This window comes from Leopardus geoffroyi, chromosome A1 (assembly GCF_018350155.1).
Source record: "Leopardus geoffroyi isolate Oge1 chromosome A1, O.geoffroyi_Oge1_pat1.0, whole genome shotgun sequence".
Lineage (NCBI taxonomy): Eukaryota > Metazoa > Chordata > Mammalia > Carnivora > Felidae > Leopardus > Leopardus geoffroyi.
Genome location: NC_059326.1, coordinates 151,460,713 through 151,473,569, shown reverse-complemented (window position 1 = coordinate 151,473,569; position 12,857 = coordinate 151,460,713). Strand labels below are relative to the sequence as shown.

The following is a 12,857-nucleotide window of genomic DNA, read 5'->3' as shown; positions in this document are numbered from 1 at the left end:
TAGGTAAACTAAAATAAAATGAACTTCTGGAAAAGTGATCACATGCTTGGATGCCACAGCTATGTCAAATTGCTGTAGACGTTTCTAAATGCTGACTCTCAATTTCTGTATTTGCCTCATCATAGACCTTTCACACATTTGCTGATCAGAATCAGCGTGCAGACCACATGCTGACAGCACCAATGAACTAAATTCTATCATATCATCCTTATTTTCTAGGCTCACCATTTACATCACTCCAGGCCAAGCACAAAAAGTAAACCTAAAACTAAACCGTCTGTTCAGATGAGTTGCATCTAGAAAATACCTGAAAGATTCTTTCTCTCCCACTAAATATCCCCTGATCATAAAGCACGTTAGGATCCTGTAAGTGTTAGATAAAATTGTCAAGGATTTTATGGCAAAGGGGTACCAATACCTTGATCAAAGTATGGAAGTGCAGGATACTTGAAAACATGGTGGCCACAAAAGGCTTATAGAGAAGCAGAAAAATGACCAAAAAAATCCCATCCAAGCTTATGAAAGAAAATTTTAACAATATCTTGCAAAAGGGACATAAAAACTGTACCAAAGTTCTTGTCACTAAGATGACCAAATTCAGAACTTGAAAGGCTAAATATAGGAAAAAAAAAGTTACATGAAGTTCTTCTGTGTACTATCCCTTACACCCAATTTTATAAAAGTCATCAAACTGTTCATTTTATGTTCTATAAGAAAAATATCCAGATGAATTTCTGAAATTTTGACTATATTCACTGATGTCAATATGTTGCAGAGATGCTAAGAGACATCTCGGTGAGATACTCACCTTCCAGCTGTGCCCAGGTATACCATTTGTCTTAAGGACTAAAATTCAGGGATAACAATACCCTCTCATCCATAGGCTCACAGTCATAATAATCTCCTTCTTTCTGGATTCCAATGCTTGAGCCAGATTACTTTTCATACTGTTTCTTCATATACTTTGCAACATGATCACATCGTATTTTTCTTCAAAACTCTGGCAGATTGTTTGGGCTAGAGATAGATGGAGACAAGAGGCACCATCTGGTGCAAGATCTTTATTCCTTGTTAGCACTACAGGAGTTCTGGTATTTTACATGGTTCAGGCAGTAGCAACAAATTTTTTAAATGCATAGATTGAGAAGGTGTAAGATGGTCAAATGGCCCTTGGCACTGTCTAAGCACATCACTAGTTTCGTTGGTGTAGAGTTGGGTTTTTTTGTTTTGGGGTGTTTTTTTTCCTCCAATTCAGACAACCAGTGGCATATGGTTTCATGATTCACAAAGATGGTCCTTGACTATAGATTTGACGATCTCAACACAACTTCCAGGCTTGCCAGAGCTGTGTTACAGCAGAGAGAGCAAATAGCTCATGATATTTCTCCTCTGATGAGTAAGCTCCAAAATCACAGGTTTAAATTTGATCTGGGGCTGAAAGAAAAGGAACCATGCCCTCCCATGCCAGTATCCATGCTTTTTCTTTGTCAGAGGTGAGTGTCTATTTCTGCACCATTGATCCATGGCTTCAGGGAACAAAAGCTGAAATAATGCCCAGGTTAATTCTGTTGGCTTATACTGAATATATACGTTTGCTCTTTTCTCTATCTTTCTACTCTTTGGAACCCCAAGCCTTTCCTGAACTTTAGCTATAGTTCTAAAAATCTAGCAACGATTTAATAGAATTTTTTTCACCTTTCACACACAAAGTCAGTGTTTTCTAATGGAATTAGCTAAGAGTTGGGTGCCAGGAGATTTGCTCAGAAGCTATCACAGCTACCTTGTGAGGATAAGTGAAAAAATGAACTGGAAGGAACAGCGCTTTGGAAACAAACTAAAACATCAGAAAATGGGGCTTATACAAGTTAATCTTGACTGCAATTCAAGAATAAAGTTAAAGGAAACCTCACCTGTTGGCTCCTGATTTCAGAAGGCTCCTTGGAGTTACTGCTGTTGGAGTGTGTTGCCAAAACTTTGAAGTATCTTTCTGATGATCACATTAATGCCATCTTAATCTCTGAACTGTTCTGCCGTTATCCTACACATGTATGGTCCTCATTCTCCTCTATCCTGTCAGCCATTTCCTTTGATTTTTTAAACCCTCCTGTCTCTTTCACGCTTACTCCATATACTTTCTTACCTGAAGACTCACCTTTTTACAGTTGTATGGGGCCATGAATTACAACTTTTTTCTACTGAGTTCTTTGGTCACTTATCCCTGCCATCCATCACTTCTCCACTGAAAGCCTCCTTTTTTTGATAACATGAAATGGTGCAGATATCAGTAGGGATGGTTGGAAACGAAGAAGGAAAAGAAGAAATAACAGAACAAAAATAGGGTGCTATCTTGAAAAACGTAGATGTCAATATAACAGCAGATGGTGTAGATAAACTCACTATTAATATGGTCAACTTGGTGCAATTACCACATGGCCGCAACTGTAAACCATACATACAATTCAGAAATATAACAAGCCCTGCAGGCAGTTATTCACTGATGCTCTTTAGTCAAGAGGTATGCCACAATTGATTCTTTCTGTATTTGTCCAACAGGCGGAGTACCTCACAATGTTGATGTCATTTTTCTTCAGAGCTAATGATTTGTGAATAGTCTTATTTTTATGTTAACAGCAAATTATCTCCTTCAAAGTTCAAAAGAACGATATCTGTGTGCTCCTCACATACCTCAGTTTCAAGTCTGTAATGGAAATCTGCTTCTTCTTGGAACACATGCCCCCAAAAGAAGTGAATGTACACCACTCTGTCTTGATAAGTAGGAGAAAGCAATCTCCATATAGTAGTTCATTTCTTCTCTACTCTGTATGTTGGGGGTGAAACAGAAGTTGGAGTCCAGGGAATGACCGACCAACAGTATGCTTTAAATTGTAATGACTTCACACAATCCTGGCTTGGGAGAGAAATCCAGAGCTGGTGACAAATTTAGGATCTAAGTTGCTCTCAATAAACAGACCATCTCAAAATCTCCAGTGGTTCCCTGGTGAATATAAAATAAAGGCCATACTTATCAAATTGACATTTAGAGCTCTCCACAATTTGATAGCAACCTATCTGTCCAACGTTTAAACTATTTTCATTCACTAAGCTGAAGTTTCCTGTAGAAAAGTCTACTCACTATCACTTAATAAAACATTATATGGATTCTAGCTTCTGCAGTTTCATTTGCATGTATCCCTTTTTGAGATGCCCACCTCCTTACCTTTCAACTTATCTAAACATCTTCCGTTTAGATCCGTCCTACAGACTCATGCCATCTACGTTTCCTTCCTAGTTGCTTCAGACCTTGATGATCCCTCTTTCCCCTGACCTCCTACACAGCTGATTTCCCACTCTACCCATTAGGCTCTTATTATGGGCTATCTCTGATTGTTAGTTAACATTTTTACTTATGTCCTGTCCTCTCTATGAAATTTTGCTGTGCCAGATGTTATGATTCGGTCCAGAGTGTAAATTCCTTGGAGATAATCACTCATTTTTTGTGCAACCTTTACAGAAAAGGCACTCATTATATTTGTCAATGGATCATTTTATTGAATTCCTGCATTTTAAATATAAGTACATAATCAATGTTAAATGTTCAACTCCAAATTTCTCTAACTGTAGAGATGTTTGCCAAATTGAGTCTGGCTTTATAAAAGCATATTGCTAGGCATTAATGTAAGCCTGAGATAACACCCTAAAATCTAAGCTAGAAAAATACAGACTGAAAGCCTAAGAAATAGAGATAAAATTAAAAATTTCCTTAAAAAATCTGTAACAAAGACCTTTTTAAATATAATTCGTTTTTAAGGACATCTTTTCAATATATTTAATAGTCTGACCATCAACACGGTTTTAAAAGAGATTTTTATTTTTTTAAACAAGAGATCTGTAGGATTGACCTCATCTGGTATTCACAGCAAAAATAAAATATGTAAACTAGCTTGTGTTGAAAAAATGCTGAGACAAACCTGGTCAGTATATTCTCAGCTAAGCTCTGAAAGAAGCATTCTGAATAACCTAGGACAATGGAGCATTCTACAAGGAATTCGGGAAAGTAAATTAGAGAAGGTGACAGTGTCTAGAAAAATAAATATAGTGACAAAGACAAATTTTACACTGGCAGCAATGTGATTATATCTATATAAGACTACTGCACAAACTTTTTATACCAAAGTAAACATTCCATTCAGCCCAGTAATTGTAAATTCAGTCAAACAACCAAGTAGATTGCCTCCACTCAATTACCTGGCTGGTCAACTAAACTGACTGAATGTTTAGGCATTAAAAATATTTGGCTCATAACTTAAAGTGCCCTTAGAATGCAAAGAGTATATAGCTGTAAAAATCATTTTCTCAGCTTAAAGTAACACACAAAATGTTGTGCTACAGACCATCAGCTGTCCACCAAAATGTGTGCTCTGTCTATAGTGCAGAGTTGCTGCTACAGAGTGGTTATGGAGCCAGGGAGTCCATTTCTCAGTCCCCTTGCATTTAGGTGAGGCCACCTGGCTAGTTCTAGTAAAAAGGAAAGAAAGAAAGAAAGAAAGAAAGAAAGAAAGAAAGAAAGAAAGAAAGAAAGAAAGAAAGAGAAAGAAAGAGGAAGGAAGGAAGGAAGGAAGGAAGGAAGGAAGGAAGGAAGGAAGGAAGGAAGGAAGGAAGGAGGGAAGAGCAAGCCTAAAAGAGCCTAAGTAGTGAGGGTTATCTGGGGACTAAAATAGTTTAAAAAACAAAACAAAACACTGGTGCCTTCTCCCCAATTCTTCTTCCCCTGTTTGCCCAGGCTCTTTTCCTTTACATGTTTCCATCATTGCTACATTATGTTCCTTGTGGTTGAGAGATTTTGTCTTAAGTGTATTTCAGCTCAGGCTACTATAACAACAATAACAAAAATAGACTGGGTGGCTTAAACAACAGTCATTTATTCATCACATTTCTGGAGGATGGGATGTCCAACATCAATGTGCTCCCAGATTTGGCTCTTGGTGAGGGCCATCTTCCTGGCTTTCAGAAGGCTGCTATCTGGCTATATCAGCACATGGCCAAGAAAGGAAGTTCTGGTGTCTCCTCCTCTCTTATAAGGAGATTAATCCCATCATGGGAGTTCCACCTTCATGACCTCATACGGACCAAATTATATCCTTAAGGCCCAACCTCCCAATATCATCATATCAGGGCTAGGCCTTCAACATACAAATTATAAATTTGGGGGTGGAGAAGGGACACAAACACTCAGTCCATAAGCTTTCTCTTCCCAAACCGGGTATTTATTAACTTCTGTGTGCCCACTCACAGCTTAAAGAGAGGCTTAGGAACAACCCCAATTATCCAATGAAAACGGAGACCACTATCCATGCATCATAATTCAATATTTTGATTATAATAAAAATAACGATGATGGTGATAATAATAAAAACTGAATGGTTTTTTGTTTTTAGTTAAGAGTTTTTAAAACAGTTTGTAAAAATGAATACTATGTTTAAAGGCTTTTTTTTTAGTCTTTCAAAAGGAAAAAAAGTATTTCAATTAAAACTGAGTTAGGTGAGCTGAAGCAATCTCTACAATTATTAAAAAAAAAAAAAATGAGCCTGTTGCAATTTATTCCCTCCAAGGCATTCACCGGGAAGGCCCCTGGGGCATTACAGTAGCCTAATATTCAAGTTACTCATTCAAACAACAGTCCATCCAAGAAAGCCCCCTGCAGAGCCCGTACTATTACTCAGTGCAAAGAACTGCATTGTCTTCCTAAACATCTAATTTAGAATGAACTTAAATGAGCTCTTATCTGCAGCACAGTCTTGTAGAGCCGCCAACATTACCCTGAAGCTGGACCAGGATAAAATACAAAGTTAGGGTACTGTGAACTGCAAAGGAGTGAGACAAACTCAATGTGCCCATAAGATCTTGGAAATTAAACACACTTCACCTAATTGTTCTACAATTTCTTTAACTGTTAGCTAATGTTAGCATTTACAAGGGAAACAAGTAACTTAAGCAAAAATCCTCCTTTTTTAAATATATAAATACTACTTTTCCTTGGTTTGAACTGATTTTCCCCCTTCCCCCTAACTTGTGCTGTTATTTGGGGTTTCCAAATATAATAGTGCTTCTGACCATTCTTAATTGCACCGTAATGGGTGTTAAGCACAGGAGTGTGTGCAAACAGACTCGACTTTTCTAGTCTTTGACTGTTCCTTGCCTCTGGCCTCTGTCAGAGAGGCTTGCTAACTACATCTCAGGGGAGCAATCACATAGCTTGACTCAGCCTGTGGCTCTGACTATTGGGACTTCCTGAAGTCACAACCACTTTGGCGTCCAGAACTGGGGCACAGCGTGTCTACTCTTCATAAAATCCAGAGATTGCAAGTGTGAAACGTGAGAGCTGATTAGGGATGCACCTTAAATGGTATCAAGGGAGCCAGTTAGCAATGCAAAATATGAGATAATATAAACATAACACTCACTGCCAGTTGATCACTTATGTGAGCACCACGAAAAGCAAAACACAACAGAAAAAAAAATTGAAGGTGAGCAACAAATAGATTTCTTCAAAGATAATTTTGAATAAAAGTTCAATTTCATGGGAAAAATGCATAATAAAATGATGTGGAATGATGTGCCAGAAAAAAATTGATATGTCTATTTGTCTTTCTGGAACTTGGCTCTGTATTAATCATTGCTAATGGGTATATCTAGTCCTTTTAATACATACACTCTTCCTTTCTTGCGTGTTATTGATTGAGAGAATTTGAAGTTAGAAGATGCAATTATTTTGGCTGTCTTTAAACTTCTGTGACTACAATAGAATGATTCCATTTTCTCTCTTAAAAAGCCAGAGTAATTTTGATTCAGGAATTTCTTTTTTAATTATCAGTTTTTAAGGAACATAGCATCGTGCTTAGCAGAAGGGCCCTTTCTTTCTCAGTATTCTGGTGTAGCTACTCTCCTGTCAGCCTAGGCTTTCAGAGAGAGGAGAAAAAAATCTTCATAAAAGCTTTGGCCTAATTAACAAGAATGAACTAGATTTTATGATGAACAATTTATAGGCAGTTAATAGAGCTCATACATGGTAGCCAGGAGCTAGATAATTTATCATAAAAGGAATTTCAGTTACACTCCTAATCCCCATTCTCTTGATATTGCAACCAACTGCATTTACAATTGCCACTTTTATAAGCTTTGATTTACTGACAAATGATGCTGCATTTTATAGAGTCATAATGAAACTTACAAATGCAGTAAATACTTGTATCTCTGCCCATATGCTTCAAATAGCTTGCCAAACAATTTACTCTTGTACATTGTTATCTCTAGATGAAAATAATTTTTCAAAGATCTCCTAAGGATTCTTCATACTAGCACAAATAAAAATAAACGTAATAGCAAATTGTTTATTAACCATCCTAAGTATTTGTTGAAAAGAAACTGATTTATGCACATTTTAAATGGACTTCTGTAATGAGTTATGGATGATAAATACTTCTCAAAATTATAAATAAGATGAAATAGCAAATATCCAAACATAATTTTTTAAAGGGCAGAATTTAAAGTAGGTGAGACCCAGGAGATCATACTGTCTCTTATCACTTGGTGTCTTATTGCTGTTCCTATTTCAGTTTATTTTACTTTTTAATGCTTATTTACTTATTTTGGGAACGACAGAGAAGAGAGAGAGAGAGAGAGAGAGAGCGCACAAGCGGGGAAAGGGGAGAGAGATTGGATCCTGAGCAGGCTCTGTGATTTCAGCCCCAGGCTCAATCCCATGAGTGGAGAGATCATGACCTGAGCCGAAATCGTCAGATACTTAACCAACTGAGCTACCCAGGCACCCCTCCGTTCCTATTTTAAAGTTATAACAAAATATGGCAACACATTGTGGGGACAGAACTGGGTGACTGTACATGCCATCATATCAGCTTCATATTCTTTATCCAGTGATCTCTAGAGGAGTACTTGAAGTCCTCAAATTAGGTAGCACTTCCTTCAGAAAGGCTCCCCTGACCACGGGCATCCCTTCTATATACCTTCTTACCATCCTATTCTTCCTCTTGTCACAAAAACAAATACAACTGCATTGCAACGGACTGATTAGCGTTCATATCCCCCATTGACCATGAGCTCTAGAACAGTAAGGACCACCATATTCCAACTCTGGAGTCAAAACAGTGTCTTGGACATAATGTATTTGTGAATGAGTGATGTTCTTGGTTTCCAAGCCTGTTAACAAAAGTGAAAATAAATCATTCTAGTTGTATGATCCAGTAATAAATTTGGTCACTAAAATTAGCAGTGAACTAGTCTATATTTTAAAAAGTAGAACATTCAAAAGTCATGATTCTCTACTTCTTGCTCATGACCAGCATTATAAATATTCTTAAACATTATGCTCTATTTGGATCTTCCACATTTTAAAAGGGACATGTTATAATAATAAAAAAGTGATCAAGAAAATAATAAAAATAAGAAAGGACTAGAACAGAAATTCAGAGGAGAAGGTCAGGGAAAGATGATAGTTTGGCCTGAAACAGATGTGCTACATATTACATTAATCATGGTCTCTGGGGACAAAACGAAAGTGCTGCCTATTCCTTGAGGGGACAGAGCCATGGGCCATTGCAGAGTTGTTTAGTCCCCATAAGTAACCAATTCCTGATGTAACGGGCTATGAGATATCAGATTATATGCCAACAGGTCCACTCAACAGACCATTTTTTCTAGTGATTTGGGATTTAGTGCTGCCTGCCAAACCACCAGTTTTTGTCCAGCTGATCAAATTACAAGCAGGTTTACCATCAACTATTCCCCCATATCAAATATACCTCTCCTTCATCCACGGTTTCTTATCTCCTATCTAGAGTTTATGAAGTAGGTACCATTATTTTTTTCAAGGAAGATATTTTTCTAGGAAAATGATTGTTTTTCCTCTCAGATTCACCCCATCACCACAGAGAAGATGAGGCTCAAACAGCTGTCCCAGAAGGCAGGTCCCTGGCTGCCAAATCACCCACAAGAAGACAGCATCCCCAGCACATTCAGAATGGCTAGCAGGAGAATGCAGCTGGAAATATGCTAGTTTCCTCACACCTTTTCCAATTTATTCCCCATCTGTGGAAGTGTGGAGACCCAAGGCAGAACATGCTTCTAGCACTGTCTACTGAGGATGCCAGCCCAGCAGGGCCATGCCAGCCCATGACACCTATGAGATGTGGAACCAACAACTCTTTTGCCCTGAGTCAAAATAAAGCCTAAGAATGCTTTTATGATTCCTAATATAAACTAAAAATAACAGAGGTGGTTAGTTCAGACCCAAGATTCACCTTGGAAATTGTTCCTAATTGTACATATCCCTCAAAGTGTCTTTTCTCCAAATGGAATTGGTCATTGACATGTGGATGTGCTCCTAATAGCAAAATAAAAATATTCCCTGCCTGAAGCATTGTAATAAAGTTGTCTTTTTCCATTTCATTGTCTCAGAACATTTAATCAATTGACATGACATCTGGGGCAGGTCAAAAGAAGCCACGACTATTAATTTATAATTGCAATAGTCATTAACTTATTGATGACATACTCTTATTACTTTAACTTATTTTTAACAGTTTTAGTTTTACTTTTTAAAATGTTTTTAAACTATACACTCACTTGGGAGTCAGAGATGGAAACCTAGGCACTTTTTTATCCTGTGTTCCCCATTTTGAAAAAATCCAGCCCCAAGGAAAATTCTGAAGTAGACACATTTTGTCTGCAAAAAAGCTGGCCTCCCATTTAGGAGGGTTTCCTGTTGCCTACCTAAGATCATCTAAATTTTATATTAAATGAAATTTTGAAAGTATATTTAATTCTCCTAAGACAGAACTGGGTGCATAGCAGAAGCCCCAAATTTATTAACTCCCTTCTTTTTCCAGCTCAGGAAAAAAATCCTTTATCAGTTATTTCCAAAAGTATGAGAATATCAATCAGTAATTGTCTTCTACCTGCAGTATTCTCTTCTCTAGTTATAAAATAAAAGACTTGTCTCCTTATTAAAGAAGGTGTATCTGTGTGTGTGTGTGTGTGTGTGTGTGTGTGTGTGTGTGTGTGTGTGTTTGGATTAGGAGGGAGAGAAGGAAAAGTGGAATGAAAGAAATACAAATACTTCCTAGGATGCTGAATGGCACAAAGTAAGCCATCACCTTGCTCTGCCTACACATAAAACCAAATTCCCTGCCTTCTTCTTCCCCACTCCCTCCCCCACCTCCTACCCCTCACCACCTCTGACTCCTCAGACCAGCCTCCAGCTTGTCTTTATCTTTCTGAATTCACAACCCTATCTTAATTCTGGTCTTAAGCTTAGTACATTACTGACAAGACAAGGCTTGTCCTAGGCAGACAGTGGGAAGTAGATAACCATTAAAATTGTTTAATTCCAAACATGGGAATGGAGAAGCTAAACCACTTTGGTAACAATTTTCCTCAGTAATGAATATCATGAGGAAAAGCATTCCTTAGTACAATGGTGTGTACATGACAAGTGGTTGGGTTCATTTACTTAACATGTTTTGTGTAAGTTGTGATTAATTATCTACATTTTTTCTGATATTGTTTCCATCATACTGTGAATTTTAGTCTTAAACAATGGCTGTGTTTCAAATATTTGAGAACATACCAGACAGGCATCCTCCACCCTATTACCAAAAATATTGTAAATACTAACTAACTTGGGAAATCCGCTATCCCCTATTTCTTCCTCACCAAGCTTATAAAATGTCCACAAATATATACATTTGCACACAAATTTTCTTGCTAAGCAGAAGTATACTCACAAAGCCATAGTCACCCTCTTATTTGTATGGGCAAAAAATCTTTAGAGCAAGGAGTAAATTGCAGGTACAGTTCGGGGCATCTTTGAATGGCACACCCTTTCTACAGAATGTGGGCCACTCATCTAGACATCCTAGTATTTTGACATAAGCCCTGTCAGACAGAAGGTTCCATGCTACCAGATACACTTCTTTTGAAAATGTCATCCAGGGTGGAAATTGATTTTCTGCCTCAAATACAGCTACTGCTCTGAGAAACCCTCTATCCTATTAAAAGTGTCCCTGCTCCACCTCCAACTAGACATAAGCCACATGACGGAATTGACAGATTTGTAGGAATGCAAAATTCCCACTGATTCATTCATTCATTCAACAAGTATATTTTCACTCAGTATACAAATCACTGTTGTAGATGCTTGGGGATATACAGTGAACAAGACAGGGAAGGTACCTGCTCTCATGGAACCACTTGCTATGATTTCAGGTAGTGTATTGTTATGTACAAATAATTTAAAACATGGTAATTTGCTAGAGAAAGACAATTTTGGATTGGACAGTCAAAGAAAACCTCTTCCAAGGCTCTGATATTTGAGCAAATCATACCAAATCAAAGTGAATAACCTGGTAGAAAGGACACAGGATCTGGACACAGAAGACTCAATTTCTAACTTTTTGTAGTCTTTAGGCCAGTTCCTGAAAGCCTTCTCCTTTTAGCATAGAATAGGAATCCCACTGGGAACATTTCCCATCCTCTCTAAAAAGGTTGATATTGGTTCAACTTGATGAGCTTTTCCATTATGATATTTATATCATGACTCAAACCCACTACATTCACCTTTTTAAATATGAAGATTCTAAATCAATGGTCCTCAACCCTGGATACACAATAACTTGGAAACCTAACCCTGCTGGCATTGCTTTAGATGCTGAAGTCAATAATACAAGATAAGTCAGTATGAAGGACTTCTAGGTGCCATCCACAAGCAGCTGAGAGAAGGGGTTGGGGGTGAATTGGTGAATCCAGAGTCACTGGATGCTTCACTGCTTTATAGAAAACCACCTGATATTAGTGAAAATCTCTGAAGCAATTCAACATGTTCAGAGCAGATTTATCCCTGGTGGTTTAGCATAAGATATCTGTATCAGGGGCAGAAAGAAAAAATCGCGGTCATATGATCAAGCAAGATTCGGATTGGAGGTGATGTATATGTTTGTGGTGTAACCACATCTTTTTTTTTTCAAGTTTTACAACAGAAATCACACTCTTTTGAGGTTAAATACTGCCCTAGTCTCTTCAAAAGATTTCAAATTTCACACCTCCACCCACACATTAAGTTAGTAGTCCAAACCAGATGGAGGTTAGCACTTTAGGTTAGAATGAACGTCTGGCGAAAAGTCTTTACATGATTGCCCATAACTATTGCTTGTACCTTTAGGCCTATCAGCCCTTTGCTTGATTTCTGACATTAAACTGCATTTAAGCTATACCAAGTCTTACTCTGAGCTACACACAAAAATTTTCCACACCATAACCATGTGGAGTGGCTCAAAAATAGTTTTTTGATAGGTCATTAGGAAGAACCAAGAAAGAATTCAAAGATGAGTCAGAGTGTTTTAATAAACAAACACACTCACAGGCCAGCACCTTTTCTCATGGTGCTCACATGTCCACCAAATGCTCATTTCTTTTTTTCTATTCACCCAAATTTTACCCAGTTTTCAAGGCTCAACTCTATCCTCTTCTTCTTTCTCCCTCTAACCTTCTAGAACTCATAATACATATATATATATTCCATTGATTTCCGTGTAATTGTTTCTGTATTTGATTTAACTGAAGTATGCATGTCCCCATAAGATGAAAGATATCTCTACAAGATAAAAAGTATGGTTTGTACTGGTGTCCCTCAATAGCTTCTCTGCAATTAGACTAGAATCAGGCACACAATGGGGACTTGGAAGATGGGCAACAAATGAAACTCCTCTTGGAGAAGTTGCATAGGGCTATGGGATTAGCGCTTGACCTGAATCATGTGTTCAGAAAGAAGCAGAAGAATGGACTCA

General features: G+C 37.7%; 1 long non-coding RNA gene across 1 annotated transcript in view; it reads right to left on the bottom strand.

The window, feature by feature from the left end:
• Positions 1-1,046: 1,046 nt before the first annotated feature.
• LOC123608137 overlaps positions 1,047-12,857 on the bottom strand; it is a 106,326-nt gene continuing 94,515 nt past the window's right edge. The window contains exon 4 of the long non-coding RNA XR_006717116.1: positions 1,047-2,995. This is a non-coding gene — a long non-coding RNA (uncharacterized LOC123608137). The remainder of the gene's footprint in view (positions 2,996-12,857) is intronic.